We start from the raw sequence: 8,802 nt of genomic DNA on the forward strand, positions 1-8,802 counted from the left end.
ATGAGCATTTTAATGTTGTATGGCCACTGGCTAAGGTTTGTGAAGGTAAAAAAAGGCAAAATTAATTAAAAATAAAATACAATTAAAATGTATTAAAGGCTGTTTTTTATGAGCATTTCACACTCTTTTGAAAACATTGAAATGTTCTCTTCTTTAACACCCATATTTAAGACCTAAAGATCACGAGTTCTGTTTTTTAACACTGATGTTATTTCTGTGTTACAGTCAGGCTTTCCTCAATTTCTATATACTTTATACATTTTTTGAAGTGCTTAGTTTGGTCAGGTAAAATACTTGGCTGGGTCTGCATCATGTACCATGGTCTGCCAGTTGATGACCCTAATGTTTATATCTGCAGTACATTGTCTCAGGTATCAAGACTTGTGGTCAGGATCCCCCAAGGCCCCCAGCAGACTGAAATCCACCATGACATGTTTATAGCATGGTTATATAAATGTTATGTAGCAGGGAAAAGTGTTACCATCTTGTTCCAGTATCCCGCAGTAAAGTTAAGCGCATTTTTGTTTTCCTGTAAATATACCATTTGTTTTGTCACAGCGGTGACACTTTGTTATATAAAAGTATATTTATATCTATTTCTATATACCTAAAATGGTATGTGTAGGTGAATTTTAGACAAGAACAGTTGTCCCCCGAAACACTGATGCTCACCAGTGTGATCTTTCACATTCAGGACAATTTATTGTTCGCCATTATCCGGTGCTGGAGAGAGCAACCTTGCTCTGCTGTGCTTTGAGCCAGCTGAAGGGTGGAAACAAAATGACACACTTGTACCTTTCTCCATCAGTCAAAGAGGCAAATGTAAGAGTTGGCACACTTTGACCACAAAGTGTCAGCCTCAATAAACGTTCCTGCTCCTATTTCTGTGCAAAATAAACAACAGCTTTCCATTAAAGGATGGTTGGGCCATGGAGAACTGGGCCAGACCATGGCAGGTTAGGACTGAGGGCTGAAAAAGACTAACCTGGCACATCTGTGCTAACATTGAAAGCTATCAAAAAGCATTAACCTTTCTCCTATGAAGACTACTGCTAGTATCAAAGGAGTCCGCAATCACTTTTTAAGCTATTTCGATTTTGTCTTTAGACTTTGGCTGTGCAAGGCTACTTGAATTCTCTTCTTTGTATGTACTATTTCCCTACTCTGTCCTTCACTTAGCCTATGTATTACCCTCCACTGTGGCTAAGCATTCAGTTTGACAGTATTATTGCTGACAGATGTTCAGATCCCACTGTTTGCTTCCAGTGCTACTTTGTATTATCACATTTTAGGAAACGTCTGGTGAGCGATGAGGAAAGATTTTGTGTGCCGCTATAAGTTAGAGATCAAGGTAGAAGATACATTGCCAAGCCTCAAGCTATGCCTTAGCCTCAGTGTTCCTTCGTTTTAATTCTGCTTATGTAAAAGTCCACCTTTCTCTAGCAAACCTTTCTCGTCCATGTTTCCAGACAGGTTTTGCATAATGTTTCTAAGTTTGGTAACGTAGAGGTTCAACACTAATTAGAAATTGATTGTGGCTCGAAAACACGCTGCTTTCACAATTAATAACCCAGTTGCATTTTAATCAAATCAATACACCTCAGGACAGCTGAATGTTATCACCCCAGGGCATGGCAGCAAGTAAGCTATAGAGATGAGGCTCAGAATCCCTCATTCATAAAAAATAAACAGGCCACGTTGCATCACTGCAGCTCCTGGCATCATGTCAGTTTTTTTTTGTTAACATAGCAAATGCTCTATTGGTATCAAGTGAAAAGTTTTCACAGGAATGAAAGGAAAACAAATGATTCTAAGTGACACTAAGGGCTTCCCACAACCCTAAATTTCCCAAAACTGAGAGTGTTTCATCATAACATTGGAATGTGTGCTTTATACATAACTGTGTACACTGGCTTGAGAGTTTAAAAAAGTAATGCACTCTACTTCTGTGTGTGTTATGTGCAGTGTTGGGCTAGTTACTCAAAGTAATCCATTGCAAATTATGAATTACTTCTCTCAAACCGTAGTGCGATTATTTTGCTTCTTACTTGCTGGAAAAAGTCATCTTACTACTCATTACTTTACACCAGCACCAGCAGGAAAGTGCAAGAGAACCAAACACAGTAAACATTATTTAAAAGGCCTGTTTGTATGCCTGCTTTTGAACAACACACAGATTGATTAAAATTATGAACAACTGATGCAGTTTGAAAACCGAGCCTTTAGGAATGGTCCAGAAACAGCTGCCTCACAATCTTTATGAATAAAATGTAAAGCTTTTAGAGCTGTTCCTGAATGAAAATGAGTCTCATCTGCTTAGATGAAGTTGGGACTCTGTATTCTTCAGCACAGGGGTCTTTATCCATCAGTTTCACATTAGCGTGAATAGATGCTTCAACAGATTGTTTACAGCTGCTCATCTTCACAATTAGAGTTGCTACTCATATTCAAAGTTGCGTAGTCAGCTGTCACAGGCAGCACAAAAACAGCCACAGATAATCTATATAGAGGAAATTTATGCTTTAAATGCATTATGCATAATGCTGTTCTCTTAGGGATATAAGATTAATCCTTTATTAGTCCTACAACAGGGAAATTCTCAGTGTTACAGTAGCAAAGGGATAGCAAGGCACTCAAGGAAAGAGAAGAAAAAGAAGTAACAAGAAGAGAATTAACAAGCAAGTAATTAACCATGTTATTTACTTAACAAGGTTTTTACAGTTTGTTACTTTATAGACAATATATATAATGCTGACAGTAAAACATAAGATAAATATAAACTCTGTCCTTCACAATATAAAGGATTATAATAAATAAAAGCTAAAAGCTAAATGAGTTAGCTAAAGGGTAAGCTAAAGGGTAATCATTTGTACATTACTACAGCAAATTACTTTGTTATGAAGTCCAAAAAATCAGGAAGGTGCAAAAATGTAATACTTAAATACTTCAAATACAAATATACATGAACGATATGGATTTAAACCATACATTTCTGGTGGTGATCTGTCTCCTGTGTGGCTCATTACACCATCAGCCCTTTCCTTTTAGAGAAGAGGGAGTTTAATTCTGAAATACGTGTCTATTATTTCCATTTTCACCACATGTTGCGCAACCCACAATTGACAGATTGTGATTTGGGTGTAATGCTGTCACTCAGATATTTATCAGGTGTTAGTTTGTTGTTGCCAGGAACATTTCATTCCACTCTATTCAAAAAATAAATTTATTTTGGATCTAGACAACGCTGTGAAGTGGTGGCTGGCATCAAGAGAAAACCAACTAGTTCTTTATTGGTATTCCGCCTTCATTGTCACTCTGAAGCTTTCTGTAGTCTTACTCTCAAGCTAGCAAAGGCTAGCCCCAATGAGGGGTATTCAGCAACAGCAAACATAATCATTCGGAGCCTTGCAAATAGAATGGTGTTGAATGTGCATTCCCTGTCAGCCTTTATTGACCTACTCAGCAGTGAAAGAAAGGCTGGAACAAAATGACTGTCTAATCTCAACCCTGCTGGAACATTTGAAAAGACATTATTTGTCATAGGAAATGTGGGGTTTGGTCAAATGTCAACTTTTCAAAATGGCCATTGACAGGAATTGGCCATTAATGTTCTTTCGTAAGCTGTGGGGGAGTCACATGTGACTTAGTGCTGCCTCGCTCTAGTAGTATAGTTACCTATTTATATTTTGCCCACTGCTGCAAAAGAGCCCTCTGTATCTCTGGATTTGAGTGCATGTGAGAGTGAATGAGCGAGAAACAGAAAGGGAGAGAGGACGCTGGCCCTTTGCCACAGCAACTGAAAAGAATCGCTATAGAAGAGGCCAGTCGGTCTGAGAAAAGTCTCTCTGTCAGTGGGGGAAAAACACCAAGAACATGATTGAGCGATGAATGAGGAACATCAGAGCAGAAAGAAAGTCATACACATTTCAGATTCTCTGTCACAAAGGCAGAACACGAGGCCTTTTTAGCGCTGAACCGACGCTTAGCTGCAGCTTAGCTATTAGCATAGGTCTGAAGTGATTTCAGCTTTGACCTGCTGAGAGCATTCATTTGGCTGGATAGCAAATCAGAGAGAGACGAAAAAGAAGCAAGGCAATGATAGAGAGTAGTCTGCATCAGGTGTTATCATTTCCGGTCCTGAAGGGACAGAGTCAAGCACAGCTCAGCGATTTCCCTGCTCAAACACACCCGCTAAACCTGGTAATTACCTCATGAGCTGGACCAGGTGTGTTTGAGAAGGGAACCCACCAACTGTGCTGGACTCCGGCCCTCCAGGACTGGAATTGATGACCCTCGTATACATCATATGTTCCCAACCCTGGTTCTGGAGAACACCTGCCCTGCACATTTTGGTGTTTTTCATGCTTTAACACTGGATTTCCCTGTTTTAATCACCTTTTTAAAGTGAAATTGCTTGAAGAAGCATAGAGTCAGGGCAGGACATGAGATTTTGTTTTTTAAATAATTAATTAAAAATTAAATAAAAAACAAGTAGCAAAACATATTATGTAACTAAAACCTTCCTGTACTGGAAACCTACCCATTTGTACCCAAACAAGTACAATTTAGTTCCTTTTTTCTGTGAGTGTAGCCACTGATTTATAAATAAATATGAACAAAATTTGAAATAAAACAGTAAATAAATCCTTATTTGGCACAAAGCCAGAGACAAGGTTTTTTTAACCCTTTCAGCCAGAGAAAAGAAGCCAAACTGAGGTAGGATATCTAGGTAGCCAGTTTCTTGCTTTTAGCTTTTTGTTCCAATCCATTTTCTTCGTTATGATGGTTTGAAGATTTAGACTTACTACAGTTATACAGCTGAAATGAGATGCTATGCTTCCTAGCAGTAATGTTACTTTCCTGCCTTTCTTCTGCATGTAGTAGCTAAGAAACATAAGACATTTCAAACAGCCTGCCCCCAGAAATTCACCATAAGCAGTCAGTAGTTCCTCCCACATTCAAGATGCATCATCAGAAGGGATCTAAACAGGAAAAGCTAGCTCTAGAGATGTAGGTATGGCATGTGTAGACACGTGTACAGAGGTTTTAGCCATAGTTACATTTCTTCACTTTGGCCAGAGAGTCCTTTTAACACAAACACAATTCTGAACTGCCATGGAAAAAATTCTAATTTCTTGTCAAGATGAATTAAGAATTGAAAAGAATATTCAACAAATATGGGACATGTGCGCATTACCACAAATTACTGCTAGCTTCGACCTTAAAAATAGTTTTGTCCACCACAATATCAAAGTGCAACAGAAAAGCAGTCTTACTCTACCAGAGCAGTCAGAAACGTATCTGAGACACTTGTGTGTGCTTGCATGGTTCCTCATAATTCCTTACGGGTATCCATAATATTCATACTAACAGCTATTGCAACCAGACTTGTAGGTCAGAATTTGCCTCATAATGAATCAATAGATGAATCATAATAAATCAGTAGGAAATTAAGTAAAAATATCATTGGCAGTTTACTTGAACCCTATAACATGTTACCATTATCGCTTAAGTCAATGTGAATCGGAAATTAGAACAAAGTTTTCTTTATTAGCGTGACGTATTTCTGAGTTAAACAGAATATTCGGACAAGAAATAATTGTAGGCAGGACATGATTTTATTCCTAAGATTCTGATGGTCAGTTTTGCAGAAAAGCCGAAGGGAAAAAAAAAAAACTAGATTTTGTCCAAAAATGGAAGTACTACAATATTTTGAATGAGTAGTTTTTGTATGAAATGAAAGACATTCAAGATTAAATTTGAAGTGAAAATGCACTGTGAATACAAAATTAATATGTGATGAGTATTAATGTATCTGGCCAAGTGTTTAGTTATGTTGCTGTGTGCTAACTAGGCTAGTATTGCAAACAGGTAGTCATAGCATACCCGTTACTTCAGACTAGAATACGCTATTGTGCTGACTCATCACTGACCCCTCCAGTATTGCCGTCCAGTTGATTCTTATCTTCAATCAGCGGTGGACAGAGGCTTATTAGTCGGCAAGTATCTAACAGTAACTGCGCCCAGCATCTGGCTTCTACTCTCTTGTTTAGGACGCCCCTCTCCTCCCCCAGTATGATGACCAGGTTGGTGATTGCACTCTGGAAACCTGTCTCAGCCTCTGGCCAAACTGCTCATCCGTGACCAATCGATGGGAAGGGGCGCAGGGAGGAAGATAACGTGCATGTGTGTGTGTGTGTGTGTGTGCATAACAGCATAAGTGCAGATCAGAGAAGACCTCCAGGTTCATTTCTGATTCAGTCCATCCTCTCAGGCTCCCCAGGCTGCTCTGCTTCTCCACCAGTGCTCGCCTCAGCCTTTATTACTGTGCGGGGGGAAGAGCAGGACTGTCATGGACAGAGCGATTGGGCATCATTACTGCTGCCGTGTGTGTGTGTGTGTGTGTGTGTGTGTGAGAAGGAGCGCGGAGGACAGCCTGCTCTGACACAACTCCGTGCCACGGAGCTACGCTACCGACAGCATATTGGAGATCCAGTCATAGAACCCCAGTAAGGAGAAACTGATTAGTCCAGAGCTCATGGGTGTGTTGGCATGTCCACTTTTATTATATCTCAACACAGTGGTGCTGTTGTTTTGTCTTGTTTTGCAGTGTTATAGTCTGTGCCGTTGGAGTTCAGACAAAACCACCTCATGATTTCACCATTTCCATCATCCTCTTCAAAGACGATAGTCTTGAAATGAGAATATGCTCTGAGTGATTTCTGACAGCACTGGGACATTTTATACATCAAATATAAAGCTGATGATACATGGGGCCTTTCTTTTTGATGCATTTGGTGTCCTCCATTTACCTGTGCCAGCAAGGGTGGAGAAACCCATTTAAATGAAGTATTGGTGGCATATCGGCTCTTATGTAAACTCTTGCACAGTCTATCTACAATTAAAATAAAAATGTCACTGGAAACTGTTGTTGCTGCTTTTTTTAGGAAGATTTGTCACTTGTGTATTCAGAAAGTACATTTAATTTTACCTTTATTTGCCAGGGTTTGCCATGATTTCTCATGTTTGTTATGATATGATGCAATTTTTCCGACTAAGTCAGAGCTTTTGGGTGGCAAAAGCAGCATCCAGCCAAAGCAGCCAAATCATGTATTGCTTGTAAATGGAGTGGAAACCACGCCCACATGGCACAACTGGCACCTGTAGCAGATGGATACTGGCTTGCACACAGAATATTTGGGCAGAAAACAGTTACGGACAGGACATGATTTTGTCCATCGGAATTTGATTCGTGGATCGTGGATCGTGGAAGTGGGCATTCCAAAACAAATGGAGTGCTAGTGTACAGTATACTGAGGAGATCTGCTCACCTCCTGCAACACCTCCAGTACCAGCATCGGAGGAGGCGGATGAAATCGTGGTAATACTGAAGGTGCAGGAGGAGGAAGGGGAAGGAAAACATGCCATGATATTAGTGGTTAATATAAGTGTAATCAAACGTCAGACAGCACTTAGAGGTCGGCACAAGATGATATGATGGATTATACTCAATATGGCCAAGGATATTAACTAACTTAGTGTAAAAGGTCAATTATGATTGCAGGTAGAGCTGAGCAACATGACAATATTTATCATTATTGTGACAAACTACGTCACCATATGTTGCTTCTCTGAGCATATCATGATATCGACAGTACTTATAAAACACCTCCCCACTGCATGTTTGATTACAGCAACAGCATAATTAGTCCTGATTGATTGGATTTAGAGCTGTGCAGTATATGAAATGTTGAATACAAAATCATTTGGCACTACTCTGTCTGTTCCAACTTATCAGATGTCAGAGAAGAAACAAATATTGTGATGCATTGTGTATTGTGAAAACTTTTTGAAGTACAGTGATATAACATTTTTGCCATATCACACAGCTCTAATTTCAGGTTGACTCTAAACATTGACTGTGCTGAGGATGTTTTGCTTCTATTTAATCGTCCAAAAATGTCAGATAAAATAAAATCAAGCAATTCTGACCTTACATTATAACTTCAATGTTTTATGCACTATCCTGTCAGACCAAACCTCTAAACAATTTGGTCATTTTCCTGTTCAAACATGCCTGATTCAGCTCGCCAGTTAATTTGCCAGGTTTAATTGGAATGGTAATCACCAAACTCTGCTGGACTCTAGCACTCAGCAACCCACCCCTGTTCTAAGGAGATGCAAATAACACTGATCTAATGTTAACTAGTTTAGCTGAATGTATATCTGGTGTTAGATTCCAATGGCTGGCGTGATATTGGACTTATCCTGCCAGATGCATGTCAGCTGGCAACTTGCAAGCTAGAAGATATTGTGAATGTCCCTGAAATCCCTTTGGCTGCATTCACACGGGATCCAAGTATCAAAATATGACTTTTGACAACTGTGTTCACTAGAGCTGCCATCAGTGACAACTGAACACTCGACTTAAATATGCAAATGAGCTTGGCTGCATGTGTACAACAGCTAGTAAACGCTGAAAGGCACTTCTACCACTTTGGGTCTTGCCAAGGGATAGCACCAGATTGTACATAAGACGATTTTGCAGTGAGACTAGGTTTAGCATGGCCAGCATGTATTCACATTTGTTTGCACACCAGCTTATGGTAAAACTCTGTTTTACAACAAGAGAAGTTTGGCATTCTCATTAATACAGTTGGTATGCTGATGTGAGTGCAGACATGGACTGACTGTTTTCAAAATGTTTATTAAGCCTCTTTATAGTGGTTTAAAGGAATAGTTTAGTTAGTAGATGTAATTAAACAGCCAAGATATGTTTGTTGCCCAATTTTTGCTTCTTTA

This window comes from Colossoma macropomum, unplaced genomic scaffold (genome assembly GCF_904425465.1).
Source record: "Colossoma macropomum unplaced genomic scaffold, Colossoma_macropomum, whole genome shotgun sequence".
Classification (NCBI taxonomy): domain Eukaryota; kingdom Metazoa; phylum Chordata; class Actinopteri; order Characiformes; family Serrasalmidae; genus Colossoma; species Colossoma macropomum.